Consider the following 18810-nt stretch of genomic DNA (forward strand, 5'->3'; position numbering starts at 1 on the left):
TAATGAAAGTGATACAAAGCAGAGAAATTCAGAAAGCAGAGGTTTCACTTGCCGAGGTTGCCAGATTGGGGTTAAATCACTTCCAGGCCAGTTCACTCCAGCTTCCTCATTCACCACCCTCAACTGTAACTAAACCAAAAGCTAACGGACTACAGTACCGTAGAGCTATATATTCCCAGCCAAAGGTGATTACAGGAACTGCATGTGGGAGGAGATGCGTCCAATCTGGCAACACGCAGCACCTCCGACCACTTTCCACTACGATGCAATCCGAGCTTGGCGCACTTGCTGTGGGTCAGGCCTTCAGCACTACCGGCTTCCAAAATACAGCCAGAAACCTCCTCCAGAGCCTCTTCTACCTCACCAAAGCCCATCCAGGCCTCATTCACAGGCTATTAAGTTGTTAGAAATCATCTGGAGAAACTTGATGCCCGTTTAGCCTCGCTGACATTAAATCCATGCAGTATAAAGACTCGGATGGTGAACCTGGATGCTAGTGTGTTATAAGCGTTTATAACGGCTTTGTGTTGCTAATGAAAGAACGCAAAGTAGACTCGAGATGCTGGGAGACACACAGGCTCTCAGCACGTATAGTCCACACGGTTATCGTGTTGTTATATTCGCAGCAGTTTATTCTGGTGCTAAAATTCATTTTAATTTGTAAGAAGAGCTGTAAGTTGGTGTGCCCCCCCTCCTCACTTCTCCACCCCCCCCCCCCCCCCCCCCCATCTTCTCCACCCCCCCACTCGGTATCCGTCCAATAGCTCTCCACTCTCGGCCAACTCCTAGAATAAGCAGAACCGAACAAAACCCGAGGCTCTCCGTCGAATTACAGTTTCAGGGGGGGGAAACGTCCATTTTTTGTTGAGAAAAAAAGTGCGGTGTGTTGAAATCCGTCGACAGTAAAAGTTGCGGTTGTAATGTGAGAATGTGGAGCTGCACTCACCCTCGTACTCACTCCGCCACCAGTCAGTCAGTCAGTCAGTCAGCCCTGCTGCTCCTCACACACGCTAATGATTTAAATAAATATTTACTCTCAGCCCGATATTCAGCACCGGATCCCGTCCCGTGTGTGACTTTATTCCTTTTCATACGCTACTGTCTTCATAGCGTGGGATAACGCATTCCTTAGCGGACGAGTTGAATTTCTTTCCTTACAAAAACCTATGAAAAGCAGAGAAACTGCCATACAAAACAAGAACTCTTCTTCAATCTCATTCAGCCGGGCCTGCGAACACCACGTATCACTACGCGCGGGAAGCCAGCTAGAGAATGGGACAGTGAAAGGATGCAGTATAAAGGACAAATTGTCCCGAATCGTCCTCTGACTTGTTCGTTAGCACAGAAAGCAGTTTTACGGTGTCATAGTTTGCGACGAAAACGGCTGCATAACAACGGAAAGATTAGTTTGAAAAAGAGGACTACTTTATGTGACGGTGCGGCGAATTTATTTCACTTTGCCTAAGGAACGGGGGTAGTGCGCCTCCATTGCCTAGGGAAAAGAACCCGGATGTAAACTCGGCGAAACTGAAGTTAGACGGTGCACGTGAACGCGCGGACTGACCAATCACCATCCTGCACAACTCTCATCTCTGTCTCTCTCTCTCTCTCTCTCTCTCTCTCTCTCTCTCTCTCTCTCTCTCACACACACACACACACACACACACTGGCTTCCCCCAGTTCATTAAACTTCATTATATGCGTCTCCAGAAGCTATACATAATGATCTAAAAATGTTCATTCTATTAATATTATAATGATCTGTTTATATAAATAATGATAAAAGGTTTATAGCAATATATATATATATATATATATATATATATATATATATATATATATATATATATATATATATAGTATATCTATCTATCTATCTATCTATCTATCTATCTATCTATCTATCTATCTATCTCTTACTTATTTATTCATAATTACTACCAGAATAACATCATTTTGCTGGTGGTAGAGCTCTAGTAAAACATAAATGCCAGAATTTTTAAAAATGTTTTTTTTTTAAATCAATAAATTACTTTTTTATTATTTTTTTTTAAAACTGTAAACATTGCAAACAGAGTGGCACATCTTTATTGTACAGAATGTGCCACTGCATACACAACAGAAAATAATATTCTGCAATTGATTTATGTATGTAGTCAAATCTTATAACAGGTTGACAGCTGACAGGTTCAATGATTAGTCTCGTTTAGTCCACATGTGACCAGGAAACATGGTCTACTTTATTTGACCACATGTTCTAATCAACCTCATCTTTCCAATCACAATCTTTTAACTTTTCTTATTATACACTATGAAAATGCATGTCTGATCCATCTGAATACTCATTAGACAACTAGACACAGCACATTAGACAAATAGACACTATTATCAAATATGCTCATATAGTACTGTAATGCTCATATAATACTCTAATAAAGCATGTAATTGAATTACAGCTGGCACTACTCTTAATCTTCTGACCAATCCAAATCGAGACTTCAACAGCACTGCGGTCAATGTTGTTGAAGTCTCAATTTGGATTGGTCAGAAGATTAAGAGTAGTGCCAGCTGTAATTCAATTACATGCTTTATTAACGTGTTCGTTTTTACACAATTTACACAGGGACTTATTTGGACGACACTCACCTAATCTAAGCCTAATAATAAATGAAACGGAAAAATCGTTGCTATTTAACAAATAAAGATGGATCTGCACTGATATGGGGAAGCTTTCTGTAATGCAACATTTATGTAATATTTATGGAGGTTTTCCTCTGTGGTATTCAGGATGGAGGACTTTACAGCTTCTCAGTAATATGACAAGGTGTATTTTTATCTCGTTATCTTCAATAGAAAGAAAAAGAAAGTGCTGGTGCAGAAACAACTGTTTATAGCTGCTTTAATGTAACTATAAATGGATTGAATGAACCTTGTCACCCTTTAATAAATACAAATTGTTAGCAGTGGCAAGTTGCTGTGGTATAATTGTAAATAAGAGGAATAAAGAGGTCATGACATGCTGTCATATGTAAATAATTCATGTTGGGTGGCATCACATCCTTCTGTCAATCATTGATTATTATCCTATAACAGCACCCCCCAAATGTTTAATTCCTTACATAACAACTGATTATGTTATAAATAGACTCCGGATTCACTGCAACCCTGACACAGCCTAAAGCGGTTACTAAAGATGAATGAAAAAAAGAAAAAAAAGAATATATAATAAGAGGAAACCCAGTAAGCATGAACAAATACATGGAGTCCCTTTTACAGTTATTTTTTTAATTTGCTTTCGAACTATTTTCACAAGTAAGGGGTAATTTTTCAAAACTCTTAGTACAAGACTCCAAATTGATCACACTTGTTTCACAGTTAGTCGTTCTAATGCAATAATGACTGATTCAAACCTGATCTGATTTCAGTTACATATTTTCTTTCCATTAAATCATTGTTTCAAAACACAAGATTATTGTAACATGTAATGAGAACATTTATTGTAATCACCAAAACGCAACCGTATGATCTTATTTTAATTTAGCACTTTTAACAGTCAGTTAATTCACCAGAAAACAATGCAAGATGCACATTTTAAATCACCCTTGGTTCTGAATGACTGTTACTTTACTGTACACAGTCATCACAATAGATATTACACTTACATCATCCAAGCAAACTGACAAAAGCCATAATAAAATTGATATTTTATTTATACAAGTAAAATATGATCAAAATACACATCAAATGTCAATTATGCAGGAAAAATATTTTATTTTACAGTATTTTTTTTTTTTTAACCAATACTCTGGTTGCATTGTGAAACAAAAAAACATAAACAATTTACTGTAAATGGAGATAATCTCAGATTAATTAACATCAAGCCTGTCTTCAACATTTGGTCAAAAATTTTCATCAACACACTGAAGATCCTCGTTGTTCATGCACCATGGGAAAAACCTTCTGGCATGACGAGTCCACGCTTGACATTTCTCTGCAGTTATGTCATTGCAAGCCTCATCCATGGCTTGAAGGAGGACGACATGCTCATAGGGATGGCGATCATACACCTTCCACCTCCAAGTAGAGAAGAATTCCTCTGTTGGGTTGAGGAAAGGAGAGTATCGTGGGAGATATAAGGTCATGAACCGAGAATGAGCCTGAAACCATTCCCGAACCAGCTCTGCATGATGGAAGCTGACATTGTCCCACACAATAACATACCTGATGTCTTTCTTCACACTGACAGGCCTACTCAAGTTCATTTAGAAAAGCTTTCTGGTGTTCAGTGTTGTATAATCCAAGAACGTAGGTCTACGGCCTACCACACCATCTTCACATATAGCCGCACACATTGAGATGTTTCCCCCACGTTGTCCAGGCACTTGGATGGTTGCCTGTTGGCCAATAATGTTACCAGATTAAAGCCCGCCTCGTCAACATAAATATACTTGTGATGATTCACAGCAGCATCCAGCTCCATCAGCCTCTTAAAAAAGATAAGTTATTTAGCTCTTTTACAAAGAATAGTTGACAGTGTTAGTCTGTAATACAGTACTGTGAGTATCACATATGTAAAAACTCAACATAAAGTACACCACATAGCGCTGTACCTGAACATATTCTGCACGCAGACGTTTCACCCAGGTTTCCTCTCTCTTCCACTCGATCCTGATCCATGTTTGCCCATAGCACGTGCTCACACATAGTTCTACTTATATGGTATTCAATTGTGATCACCAGGTGAAAGAAAAGAGTAATAATTGGGATTTATTATGATTGGTCTATCCTGATTGAAAGCTCTTAAAGCAATCTGTAGTTTATACCTTACCAACACACCAACACACAATGGTCAGATTAGTTGAAAATCTACAGACATACCAAACGATTAACTGATTAACCATTAACTTCAGTTGGATTAACTGATAGACAAATGTATTAAACTGAACATGAAGAGATGGAAATGAACAGTTTGATAGTAATCAAACTAGATAAAATAAATAGATGAAAGACAGTTCCTGTGAATGAAACGTTTATATAGAGGAAACACATTATTTGTAATGAAAGGAATACTTTGTGATTTTGTGTTGTGTACTAACATAATTGAAAATATGCTGAAATGTTTGAAAGACGTGCATTTTTAATGATCTGTTCTGAGATGAGTATTAAGAGATTTGAAAATTTACCACTTGCTTGTGAAAATTGCATTAAACCAACTAAAAAAACTGTAATAGGTGCTAAGAACAAGTGAAAGAGGTGCTACATGTTGTATAAGAATCGCTGAATACAGCGTTCACTGTGTTGTTGTTACCGTTTCTCCATCATTAAATTTTCATTCAGAGAATACTGGAACTTGATGCAAATCCTGAACCAATAGGATATTTGTATGCTGGTGGACTGGGATTTACAGAGGAACAGACTTGGAATATCACAGGGCAACAGCGGTCCTGACAAAGAGATGAAACATAAACATACTGTAGGTGAAGAACATGGTCCTGCTATCAATCTACAAGACCTTGTACATTCACTATTGCCCTGTACAATACACTAAAATGTTTTATTTCAATAAATGTTCTTCATATTCCCCGAGAGACAGCACAGGGCCCCAGACAGCACTATATTGTTGAATGAGACAGATGTGACATCCAGTAATGGTTCACCAACCATCCACACATCCAAATTATATTCCTACCACTATTTTCCATGTAGCTCAAGACAACTGATGTCAGTCTGCCGGTCAAAGGTATAGGATTAGAACTCATAGGACCAAGTGAGTCTTTTCGAGGCAATTCACAGAGCAGTCACCTCAAGAGAATGGATAAAATCGACAAAATTTGGAGTTAGTAGTTGGGGGAGACTCTTTTTTAAGAGTTTATTACAACATGGAAGATTTAGCATTCATTATATACTGTATGTTATTATATGAACAGATACTCTCTCCCCCCATCAATCACAGAGTCACTAGCCAATTGGGGGCATCTGTGAGCTCATGCATGCGAAAGAGGGTAGACTGCACTTTCCTCCAAGTGTGTTACACTGCACTGTGATGCTGCAGTTTGAAAAGATGTGTTTGGCTAGCCTTATGTATCTCAGAGGAAGCACGTGTTAGGCTTCATCCTTCATAGTTTGTAACTGTTATGTGATAGGGCAGAGATGGCTGCTGATTGGGAATCGGCCAAGATCAAATTAGAGAGAAAATGGGGGGGGGGGGGGGGGGGGGGGGGGTATGGGGACACTTTGTGCCAAAGACACCTGATATAGTAAAGCTTTTAAACCAGCAAAATTTTGCTTTAGTGATTAAATATTCAGAAGAGTGACAAAGTAAAGGTAAAAAACAAGATAAATTATTTTAGTAAAAGAGTCTTTGGTGCGGTTTTTTTACACGAGCCACCAGAGCAGTTTCAATGCATATGCATGCTTGTGTTGATTCTACAAGGCTCTGGAACTGTACTGTACTGGAGCAAATGATATTCCTTCAGTTGGTGTTTTGATGATGGAGAACGCCGTCTATTCTGTCACTTAGGTTGAGATCTGGCGACTATAAAAGCCATAGCATATGATATACATCATTTTCATCTTCATCAAACTGTTCAGTGAGCCTTTGAGCCCTGTGGGTTAGGGGGGGTCATCCAGGAAGAGACCACTCCCATCAGGACACAAATGTTTCATCACAGGATAAAGGTGATCAGTCAGGTGATCAGTGGAAACAACCCAGTCCATGTACACTGTTATTAAAATGTCCTTCACAGAAGAAATATGTTGTTCATTATACAGTACAATTTTGAAAATGAAGCATTTCTCTATAAAGCTGTGTGAAAGTGTATTACATGAGCATCATTATCAGCAATATGCAATTTTACAGTTTATATTTATATCAAATTACAGCTCAGCTCTGCTTCCTGTCAACATGAACCTAAGATGGAGAAACTGAACACCCCAATTTAACCCCAGCTAAAGAGTCAATCAATGATGGATTTGTCAGTTTAGGTGTTTGGTCCCTGTGTTGCACCAGGGAACACTTTTAGCTGTGATGCAGGTCAGATGTTGTGGCTTTATTGATTTTATTATTATTATTATTATTATTATTATTATTATTATTATTATTATTAATACTTTAACACTACAGTAAAATGTAGGTCAGATGGATTTTTAAGAGTTCTTCACTATAGTGTGTAGTAAAGAACATTTAAGAAAATTTGGACAGCTGTTTTTGTTTTGTGGGTGATTAAACAGTGTGATTTCAGAAAGTAAATAAACTGGTAATTCCATGGCTTTTATGTGGCCTTTGTTTTTTAACAGGAGTGCTTTGTGTTTTATGAAAGTCTTTTAGTGACAGTGACTTGTGTGAAGACATATACGTTCTGCTCATCTGGGATCCTCATTCATTTGGTATTGAGGCGTGTGTTTATAGTTTTCCCATGTGGGTCTAAGGTTTTGGGAGTAGGGTGTGTTATAATAATAGGACTGGAGTTCGTAGTGGATTTGTGTTTGTTATGTCTGAGTTGTAAATTAGTAATTAGTAAAACTGAACCAATTTTCTATAGAAAGAACAGAATATCCAACAGACAGAAAGAAGTGTCTCTAACGTTTGTTGGAGGATTGTTGCTCGTCTGCAGTGTGTTGTCCTCAGCAGTGGATGGAGCTGATATTAGACAGGAGGCTAAACATCTCGCAATAGCTCGACAATGAAACTGTTAGTGCATTAGGTCTCATCAGTGCAATAATAAAATTATGTAAGGCAAATTATTACACACACAGTGTCACACTTGCTATTAGATATTTGAACACTGTCGAATCCTTCCAAATAAGTCTGAAGCCTAGGAAAGCATCCTCCTTTACATCTACAAAGGAAAAAAGCCTTTTAACATGTTATAAAGGTAAATGACAAGAACATCTAACAAACTAGCACTAGCACCAGTGTTCTAACACTGGCATGCACCGTTCAGATTTCTCCATTTAAAACTTATATACACACATCTTATCTAAACAGTTTAAACACACATGATTTTACCATTCAGGTCATTTTAAAATGCTCACAAGTGCCTACTACTATTAGTAGTAGGAGTAATAGTAGTAGTAGAAGTAGTAGTAGTAGTAGAAGTAGTAGCAATAGCAGTAGTACTAGTAGGAGTAGTAATAGTAGCAGTAGAAGTAGTAGGAGTAATAGTAGTAGTAGTAGTAGTACTAGTAGTAGTAGTAGTAATAATAGTAGTAGTAGTAGTAGTAGTAGTAGGAGGAGGAGGATTAGTAATAGTAGTAGTAGTAGGAGGAGTAGTGTAAGTAGTAGTAGTAGGAGTAGTAGAAGTAGTAATAGTAGTAGTAGTACTAGTACTAGTACTAGTAGTAGTAGTAGTAGGAGTAGTTGTAGTTATAGTAGTAGTAGGAGTAGTAATAGTAGTAGTAGGAGTAGGAGTAGTGGTAGTGGTAGTAGTACTAGTAGTTGTAGTAGTAGTAGTGGTAGTAGTACTAGTAGTACTACTACCACTACTACTACTACCACTACTAGTACTACTAGTAGTAGGAGTAGTAGGAGTAGTAGTAGTACTAGTAGTAGTCATAGTAGTGGTAGTAGTAGTAGGAGTAGTAGTAGTACTAGTAGTAGTCGTAGTAGTGGTAGTAGTAGTAGGAGTAGTAGTAGTAGTAGTAGTAGTAGTAGTAGTAGTAGTAGTAGTAGTAGTGGTGGTAGTAGTAGTAGTACTAGTAGTAGTATTAGTCGCAGTAGTGGAAGCAGTAGGAGTAGTAGTAGTAGTACTAGAAGTAGTAGTAGTGGTAGTAGTAGTAGTACTAGTAGTAGGAGTAGTAGTGGTGGTGGTAGTAGTAGTAGTAGTAGGAGTAGTTGTAGTAATAGTAGTAGTAGTAGTAGTAGTATTGGTAGTAGTACTAGTAGTGGTAGTAGTAGTAGTGGTAGTAGTACTACTAGTACTACTAGTAGTAGTAGTAGTAGTAGTGCTACTAGTAGTAGTAGTAGTAGTAGTGGTGGTAGTAGTAGTAGTAGTAGTATTAGTCGCAGTAGTGGTAGTAGTACTAGTAGTAGTAGTAATAGTAGTAGTTGTAGTAGTAGTAGTAGTAGTAGTAGTAGTTGTAGTAGTGGTTGTAGTAGTAGTACTAGTAGTAGTATTAGTCACAGTAGAGGTAGTAGTACTAGTAGTAGTAGCAGTAGTAGTAGTCAAAGTAGTAGTAGGAGTAGTAGTAGTAGTGGTAGTAATACTACTAGTATTAGTAGTAGTTGTCGTAGTAGTAGTAGTAGTGGTAGTAGTAGTAGTACTAGTAGTAGTGGTGGTAGTAGTAGTAGTGGTAGTAGTACGAGTAGTAATAGTAGTAGTAGTAGTACTAGTAGTAGTGGTAGTATTACTAGTAGTAGTAGTAGTAGTAGTCGTAGTAGTGGTAGTAGTAGTAGGAGTAGTAGGAGTAGTAGTACTAGTAGTAGTGGTAGTAGTAGTGGTGGTAGTAGTACTAGTACTAGTAGTAGTATTAGTTACAGTAGTGGTAGTAGTAGGAGTAGTAGTAGTAGTGGTAGTAGTACTTCTAGTAGTAGTAGTAGGAGTAGTAGGAGTAGTAGTAGTAGTCGTAGTAGTGGTAGTAGTACTACTAGTATTAGTAGTAGTAGTTGTAGTAGTAGTAGTAGTAGTAGCAGTGGTAGTAGTAGTAGTAGTGGTAGTAGTAGTAGTAGTAGTCGTAGTAGTAGTGGTAGTAGTACTACTAGTATTAGTTGTAGTAGTTGTAGTAGTAGTAGTAGTAGTAGCAGTGGTAGTAGTAGTAGTAGTACTAGTAGTAGTAGTACTAGTAGTGGTAGTAGTACTACTACTACTAGTAGTAGTAGTAGGAGTAGTTGTAATAGTAGTAGTAGTAGTAGCAGTAGTAACTTGATTATTATCATTGGATAATTAGTTACTGTAACTTTCTAAGAGTGGGAGTGGTGTGTTCCCATGTGGGTAAGAAGGTCAAATATTGCAATGGGTTCAGACGCTGGACCAAGAGATCATAAAAAACTACTGTGTTGCGATAATCAATTCTGGATGTGACAAACTTATGTACAAGTGTCTGAAATGAAGGGGAAAAGTCTGCAGTGTTCTTGCGGTGAAAGAAAGCTGTCTTGATAGTGCTTTTAATATGAAATTCAAATGACAGGGTAGAGTATAAATTGACACTATGTCTTCTACCTGAGCTGAGGTGGATGTCGGGGATAGTCAGTGAGTGGTGCTTCATTTTCTTTAGAATGGCTTGGACTGCAATCAGTATGACCTCAGATATGTTTGGGCCTCAGAAGGTTTGCACCCATCTTGGTCTTTAGATCAGTCAGACAGACAGCCAATGCAGCAGGAGCTCATTGCAATTTCACCCCACCGCATGCTATTCGCTTCATTTTAATGGAGAGCTCTGGCTCACTCACGCAGGTTATAGAGCAGAGAAATCTGGCTCACTGTGCAGTGACAAAAGTTCAATAAAGCAGAACTTTATGCAAATTAATGTAGCCATCACTCTGGCAACTGCTTCATGAAAGGTAAGGCTTTTGATTTGCCATAACCAAATTTACATCAACATCGTAGAAATGTCCAGATAATGAATAAAGTAAGGCCATGCATAAGGCCTCAAAAAGTGGACATGTATCATAACAATAGAGCTACAGATACTTCACCTGATGATATTAGTGGGAGCACGTACATAATAAATAACAGCAGGCCAAGAACTGAGCCTTTGGGAACACCATGAGACAAGTATAACCTAGACCTATCAATTAAAATAAATTGCTGTGTGTCAGAGAGATAAGACTGGAGCTAGGAGAGGGCTGTACTAGAAAGGCCAAATATTTTTGTTGTTGAGTCCAGACTATGTCATGGGATATTGTGTCAAGAGCAGAAGTCAGGTCACGCAGAACAAATATGTTCAGCAACCCATGATCAGTTGCAACCAACAGTCATTTGTAACTCTGACAAGCGTGGATTCATTACTACGGTTTGTCCAAAACCTAGAATGAAATTCCACAAACAGGTCGTTGGAGGCTAAGTGTTCTTTGAGCTGAGCTGCTACTGCATGCTCAAGTAGCTTGTCCAGAAAACTCAGGTTAGAAATGGGTCTGTAATTACTGAGTTCCTCAGGGTCAAGCCCTGGCTTTTTATGAACCAGAATGATTGCATCCAGTTTCATGTTGGATTAGAAAGCCAGAACTAAGAGACGCAATGATATTCTTAGTTATTAGAGGCTGTGGTGAAGGAAGGCGCGTTTTGATTAAAGGAGTAAGCATATGATCCAGAAGTGCTAGCTCTGGATGCAACAGCACTTTATTTCCAGTGGTATAGATGTAGAGAATTGCCCATTTACAGGAGAGGGAGAGATTTGTTTACAGAAATGGAAGATTTTCTCATTAAAAAAGAGTTAGGAGTCAGAGAGAAAATATTCGCAGGTCACAACAGTTTATTAATAGAAAAAAACAGACCTAGTGTTTCCCTAATAATGACTAATGACGATGGTGTAGTAGTCAGTCTTGGGTTTCTCCTTATACTGTAGAGCATGATCTTCGTAGGCAAGTTTGTGCAATCTCAGGCCCATCATACTGCTGAGGTGTTCTAACTGGTGACCAGTAGCTTTCATACTGCAAAGCTCAGGAATACTACCACTACCATTCTACCAAAGGAAGTGCTTCGAGAGGCTCGTCATGAGGCACATCAAGTCCTCACTGGACCCACTGCAGTTCGCCTATCACCCCAACCACTCAAGGGATGATGCCATTGCCACCACCCTACATCTGCCCCTCACCCACCTGGACAAAAAGTACACCTATGTTCAAATGCTGTTCATAGAGTTCAGTTCAGCATTCAACACAATCATTCCTCAGCACCTGATTGGAAAGCTGAACCTACTGGGCCTTAACACCTCCATCTGCAACTGGATCCTGGACTTCCTGACTGTGAGACCTCAGTCAGTTCAGATCAGGAACAGCATCTCCAGCACCACAACACTGAGCACGGGGGCCCCTCAGGGCTGCATGCTCAGTCCATTGCTGTTTACTCTCTCATGACTCATGACTGTGCAGTAACGCACAGCTCCAATCACCTCATCAAGTTCGCTGATGACACGACCGTGGTGGGTCTCATCAGCAAGAACGACGAATCAGTATACAGGGAGAAGGTGCAGCGGACTGGTGCAGAGCTTACTGTGCCTATTTGTTCTGTTTGAGTAGGACTCTACTGTCCTGTGTTGTTAGCACACATTTGCATGTGCACTTTATGTAAAAATGTGTAGATATTATTGAGTTCTGTGTTGCTTCATGTAGCGCCATTGTCTGGAGGAACATTGTTTCATTTCATTATATATATATATATATATATATATATATATATAGTAAATTAAGATAAAATAGTAATAATTAATTGGTTAAAACAGGGAATGGTAGCTCAGAATAAAATATTAAAATAATGAATAAATGAATGCTCATAAAAATGTGAAATTATAGAACAAAAAAGAGTAGAGAAATATTTTTAAGTGTTATGTTCCACAGTTTAGATGGAGACTCACTACTTTTTTTCTTCTTGTGTAGTAGATAGAGTGTTTACTGTGATACTCGCTCTGCCATTTAACAATGATCTTAGGTACAAACAATGCCCTTTACTTACTACTACAGATTCTAAACAGGTCAGTAATAAAAGATAATCATAGAAAATCTGCCTTCAGGTAAGTGTTCTGAAAATGAAGAGAACTGTATGCATCTGACAGTTACAATATACATCATTTCTATTAATATTTTAACTATTTTAGTTTTTGTATTTATGCTTGTTCTGGTTAGAACATATGCACCAGATTGATATCAAGAGTAGAGGGCCACTGCACCCTTAAAAATAAAAGTTCTTCAATGGTTCTTTGCACCACCATAGGTTCTGCAAAGAACCTTCTTCTTGTAAAGAACTATTTTTCATTGTATAGGTTTCTTGAGTTGAGTTTTACAATTCTTTGGGTGTAAAGAAGTTCTTTATGTTTCATTATAGGTTCCTCAGAACAGTGTATTGGCTCTTCAAGGTATCATCCCTTAACAGGTTAAAGTGAACCCTGTAAGCTGAACCCTGTAAGATTCTTTGTGGGACTGGAAAAGGTTCTCATGGCATCACTCTTAAAAACCTTACTTTGGTTCCTAACTGTACCTAAGGATGTAAGATAACTTATGATGACATGGTTCCTTGTGGCACTGCACCAATAAATACATGGTTCTCTGAGGAACTTGAGGGTTCTTTGTACAGCTTAAAAGCATTCTCCTATCGCATAGGGCTGAAATCCCCTTTTTGGTTCTAACGGGAACCTTTATTTTTAAGGGTGTGCAGGGGAAACACCACAAGAGAAAATGCAGTGATAGACATTGCCTATTGTTGGCCTGTTTTATATAAATATTGAGTTCCTTTGTCATTGCCATTGCCCTATGTATATGTATACACAGTTTGAAGGCATCCTCTACTAGCTTACTGTACATGTGGGAGTAAAGCTCAAGAGCACCTGTATTTATAACTCAGAAATGATATGTAACCTGTAGATGGAGACAGAGTCCAGTGGTGTTTCACCAACATTTCTATTCCCCAAACCCTAAAAATTCCCCAGACCTCACCCTTACCTTTTCAGCATCTTTAGAACATAACCGAAGCAAAACCTGAGTAAGATGTCCCTAAGATAAAGAACTATTTTCCAAAAAACTGTGAAATGTGACTGTAAAATTATCAAAAGAATATGATGGATGCAAACAGATTTTATACAGATGTTACGTCCCATCTGGCCTGAAAAATGTACCTGGGAACAAACGAAAATTAATTAAACTGGACAAACAACACACACACACAGACACACACACACACACACACACACACACACACACACACACACACACACACGCACACACACACACACACACACACAAATGCTTATTTTATGGGTTGAGCTCTTTTTGGCTACTTAGGATTAATTAGCTGCTTTAAAATTATGTTTCACAAGGATAGTAAGTGTGTGTGTGTTCGTGTGTGTGTGTGTGTGTGTGTGTGTGTGCTCAGACAATCTTTAGGTACGGCAGTGCACAGTGAGAGATTTCATTTCATTATGTTATTTATTTTATTGCTTGAAATAATAAAACAAAGAAAATTCAAAGATATACATGCAGAAAATCCCCTAAAAGACTTGCTCTACATCATAAATCGTATAAATCTCCTGCAAATCCTGCAAATTTATATCACTCTAAAGCTACTATTACATTTAAATCCATTAACAGAAATGCAAAATGACTCATATCAGCGATAGCTCGGTCATTTTAGCTCATTTGAAAAGAGAGTTTGTAGCGAGCCGTTGCAAACAATGAAGACTGCGTAAATCCTTTCATCTAAGAAAGTCTTTCATTATGGTCTGAGATTCTGAACCATCAGTCAAACACTGTAGTCTCTGGCACACTGACTCATCTCCTGTGTCCTGTGCTGTGATTGGATCATTCTGAGCCATTTCATTTCTGCCTAGCTGTGATTGGTCAGGCTGCGTCTCGGTGAATAATTCCATAATAAAAAGCGGGGGGTGGCAAGTACACAGCTCAGTTTAGTCTAATATAATGCTGTGATGTCTGTTTTACCCGAGTGATGACTACTTTACATCTTTATCCAGAAGCAGAAGTGAACTCAGGGCGTGGTGAACTTCTTTACATCATGACCTTGATCTAAACCCTCTCATCAGAGCAACCACAGCCTTAACCAGCCCATCTTACACCACTCACTAAACCATGTACACACACATACACGCACACACACACTACCACCCTACCCACAACACACACACACACAATCATGGACAACCACAAGTGTGAGTGTGTGTGTGTGTGTGTGTGTGTGTGTGTGTGTGTGTGTGTGTGTGTGGATGTGTTTTTTGGGGGATGGGATGATGGTGGTGGAGTCGGGGTGATGAGTGAGTGAGGTGTGGGTGTGTCAGAGAGGAGGGGGGTATACACTTTAAAATACTTTCATTGCTGCATATCTAGTTAATATTTGTCATTTTAAAATTGTCTCCTTAGTGATGGAATAGAAAAGCGTCCTCACTGTTTTCCAGAGAGTTCGAATCCTGATGATGCGACAGTCATCCGTTGCCGGAGTCCAAGAGAGCAAAATTGGCCGTGGTCTCAGGGACGGAGGGCGGGATGATACACTCTATCTCCCCTGTCAATCACAGTGACGTTGAACAGTCTGTGAGCTCATGTAAAAACAGTGGAACAGGGTAGATAGTGCTTTACTGTGGAAATGTTACAACATGATACAACTTTTGGTACAACATGAGCAGCAGTTGGAAAAGATGCATCTGGCCTCATACGTCTTGGAGGAAGCACGGGTTAGCTTTCACCCTCACTGAACGGTAGCTGTTATAAGATAGGTGAGAGCCGATTGGTGGGTTGGAATTGGCAGGTAACCGAAATGGGGAGACAAATGGGAGAAAAGGTTATTCTTTTGTGCCTGATTTGCCTGGAATTACTTATCGCTTAACTCCTAATCCAGGAAAATGCTTATAAAAATAATAGCAATATTTCATTTTTTTCAGCCAGAAGCATATAATTGTTCAAAATACCTTTGAATGCTTGGAAAAAAGACAGAAAGAAAAAATAAAAAAGAAAGAAAAACAGAAAGAAAGAAAGAAAGGATGCAAGCAAGCAAGCAGAAAGAAAGAAAAACAGAAAGAAAGAAAGAAAGAACGAAAGAAAGAAAGAAAGGAAATTAGCAATCAAGCAAGAAAGAACGGAAGGAAGAAAGAAAGAAAGACTGAAAGCACACAGTCTCCCTAACTTTAATGTTCATCAATATTTTCTCTGCTCTTTTCAACCTGTACACCAGTCACATGGGTTTTCTACCATTTCTCTAGCATCATATTCTTTTACTCATCTGTCCATCACTCAGTTAGGTTATGTATTGCCTCCTGACATGCTGCAGGATGAGGAGAGAAATATCTTCGCCTTGACTGATTTTCTCATTTTCACAAGCACAAATAAAGTGTGTGTGCATCTGTATGATACACTGGGGGAAATAAGTATTGGACGTGTCAACATTTTTTTCAATGAATATATTTACAATGAGGTTATTCACATGAATTTTTCACCAGACATCAGAATTAACTCAAGAAATCTGGAAATATAAAGAATTCACAAAGTCCATAAATTAAGTTATGTGTAATAAATTGGAATGACATGATGGAAAAAGTATTGAACACACTAAGAAAAAGCAGGTAAAGCAAGGAACCAGCTGAAATCCGTAATTTTCTATTATACCTCCTATCTGTGCAAATTAATATCAGCTGGGTTAGTAAACTGATGGTCTATAAAAAGGCTTTTCGTTACCATGGTGTCATACAAGAAACATTTCATGATGGGTAAAAGCAAAGAGCTCTCCCAAGACCTTTGGAACCTTATTGGTCCAAAACATATTGATGGAATCGGATACAGACGTATTTCAAAACTTCTGAATCCTCCAGTAAGCACCACTGCGGCCATTATCCACGAGGGGAAGCAACATCACTTTGTCATCAACCGGACACACACAGGATCTCCTCGCAAGATCTCTGACCAGGGAGTCAGAAGAATAATCAGAAGAGTAGCCCAAGAGCCAAGGACCACTCGGAAAGAGCTCCAGAAACACTTGGAGGCAGCAGGTGCCATCATCACAGAGAAAACAATAGGCAGTGCACTCCACTGCTCACGCTCACCCCACAAGACTCCATTACTAAAGAAAAGGTATGTTGAAGCTCGTTTAAAGTTTGCTACAACTCATTTGGACAAGCCTATGAAATACTGGGAGAGTGTAGTCTGGTCAGACGAGAGCAGAATTTAACTTTTTGTCTGTCATACTACACACCGTGTTTGGAGAAGAAATGGCACTGCACATCACCCTAAAAACACTACACCAACAGTGAAGTGTGGAGGTGGAAGCATTATGGTGTGGGGCTGTTTTTCAAGACTTAAAGACAATATGTTTAGAAGAATGGACCAAAATCACACCTGAATACAGAGGCTGATTAATTTCTTCATACAGGAAGCATCTTGAAGCTGTCATTACAAACAAAGGCTTCTCCACTTAGTATTAAATAAATTTCAGATAGCGTGTTCAATACTTTTTTCCTGTGTCATTCCACTTATTACACATGACTTTATTTATGGACTGTAATGTTGTGAATTCTTTATATTCCCTGATTTCTTGAGTTAATACTGATGTCTGGTGAAAATTTCATGTGAATAACCTCATTGGAAATATATTTACTGAAAAAAATGTTGACTTGTTCAATACTTATTTCCCCCCCACTGTAAATATGAAAGCACTTTCTAAAATGAGATTTGGTATATGCAAACTAGTATATGTAAATTTAATTCTAATAACAGTCAATCTCTTTTAACATTTCCATTTTAAACTCCGATTCACCTGGTCATTTTATGCCGTGCAAATCCCAGCATGCATTTCAAACACACATATGCTGGGTGCAAAAGAATCAGGCATATTAAGCAAAAAGGCTTCCATAAAAAATGTGCTTTTACGAGGCGGCCGTTTGAAATGGTGATGGGAAGGGCTGCTGTGAGGTGGTTTTGTGGGAAGCCCTTAAAACTGTATGCTCCCATGCTTGTAGGCAAGTATGTACATGCCCCCTCACAGTTTAGCATGAAATCATCTTATTTATATTCTCCTAACTGAGACTGATGTAATTGGAGTAAAGATCTATTCTGAGACACTAATGTACATTCTTTTCTGGACATTTCTGCACCAGACAGTGTGGTACTGCATAAAGTAATATGGCATCTTTCCCCATTTTTTGTGAAGTGGGTCTACTCGAGCTAAGTACCCATGCTAAATTTGGCTACCCTTCTTGCTAGGCCAAGGACTAGGGTCAGGATAGAGGGTTAACTCTGGAGTGTTGACCTAAAGCACATATGTAAAAATAGTATGCTACAATTTTTTTTTACTTCATTGGTATACCTTGTTACTTCTATAGGACACAACAGGCTGTACAAGCACACAAAACACAATCTAGTGGATGCATTGTCAGGCCGTACACCAAGCTTTGGGGTAGTTGGTAAATTGTTGCCATATGGCAATAGTGTGCAATGGTGGAAAGTATTATATAGTCAAAAAATATATGAGATTACACAAAATATATAAGATTACAAGATTCCAAATCTTCATTTGCATTTTCCAGACTAAGTTGCAGAGGTTTTTTGTTTTTTTTTGCCACCTAGTAAGCATGTAAAAGTTATATCTTTTAAAGGAATTACAGTGATAAAAAGTATGTGGACAGATTTACTCACAGATTTACTTAGATCCAAACATGTTTTGGGTGAAATATCTTTTGAATTTTTTCCCTCGACACGTAGAATTTAGAACTAAATGTTGCAATTACAAAATGTCTTACAAAATGTCTTACATTTTGTAAGACAACAGTTTTTCTCTTTTACTTTGAATGTGAAAAAATGTTAGTATATTATTAGAGAAGGCTGGTGTCTTTTTTTTTTTTTTTTTTTTTTTTTTTGCTATGTAGGCCTGTTTCAATTCATGACTGCACATACCACAGTTCCATTATCGCATGTCGTTGCCATATGGCAACAATTTGACCACTTAACAAAACACGAAATATATCAACTTGTTTAAATGACAACAAATAAATGTTAACTTATCTCTGATAGTGTTTCGATTTTTTCCTTTAAGTAGGTTTGTCTAAATATTGAAAAATTAATCATATTTTGAGAGCCCTCAGATGATGACCTTCATCATGACATGTGATTGCAGAAAAGGAAGTGCAAACGACACTTCCTGGTCATCTGACATGGTTTTTTTCTTT

The 18810-nt window shown here is 38.4% G+C and overlaps 1 protein-coding gene and 1 long non-coding RNA gene across 4 annotated transcripts in view; both read right to left on the reverse strand.

Annotated features, from left to right (window-relative positions):
- Positions 1-1445, reverse strand: part of phf21aa (PHD finger protein 21Aa) — a 71464-nt gene extending 70019 nt beyond the window's left edge. For 2 of the 3 annotated variants that reach the window (XR_008393610.1, XM_017459337.3), the window contains exon 1: positions 947-1442. The gene's annotated coding sequence lies outside the window, so the exon portion shown is untranslated. Of the gene's footprint in view, positions 1-946 lie in introns of all 3 variants that reach the window. The other variant, XR_006981230.2, reaches the window with a different exon arrangement.
- A 1828-nt stretch (positions 1446-3273) lies between these two features.
- LOC108259144 (uncharacterized) lies at positions 3274-17149 on the reverse strand. Its single transcript, XR_001810825.3, has 3 exons — positions 15045-17149; positions 4611-5444; positions 3274-4486 (listed from the first exon to the last, which is right to left on the reverse strand). It is a non-coding gene; the product is annotated as an uncharacterized LOC108259144 (long non-coding RNA).
- Positions 17150-18810: the final 1661 nt, after the last annotated feature.

Source organism: Ictalurus punctatus, chromosome 27, assembly GCF_001660625.3.
Source record: "Ictalurus punctatus breed USDA103 chromosome 27, Coco_2.0, whole genome shotgun sequence".
NCBI classification, from domain to species: domain Eukaryota; kingdom Metazoa; phylum Chordata; class Actinopteri; order Siluriformes; family Ictaluridae; genus Ictalurus; species Ictalurus punctatus.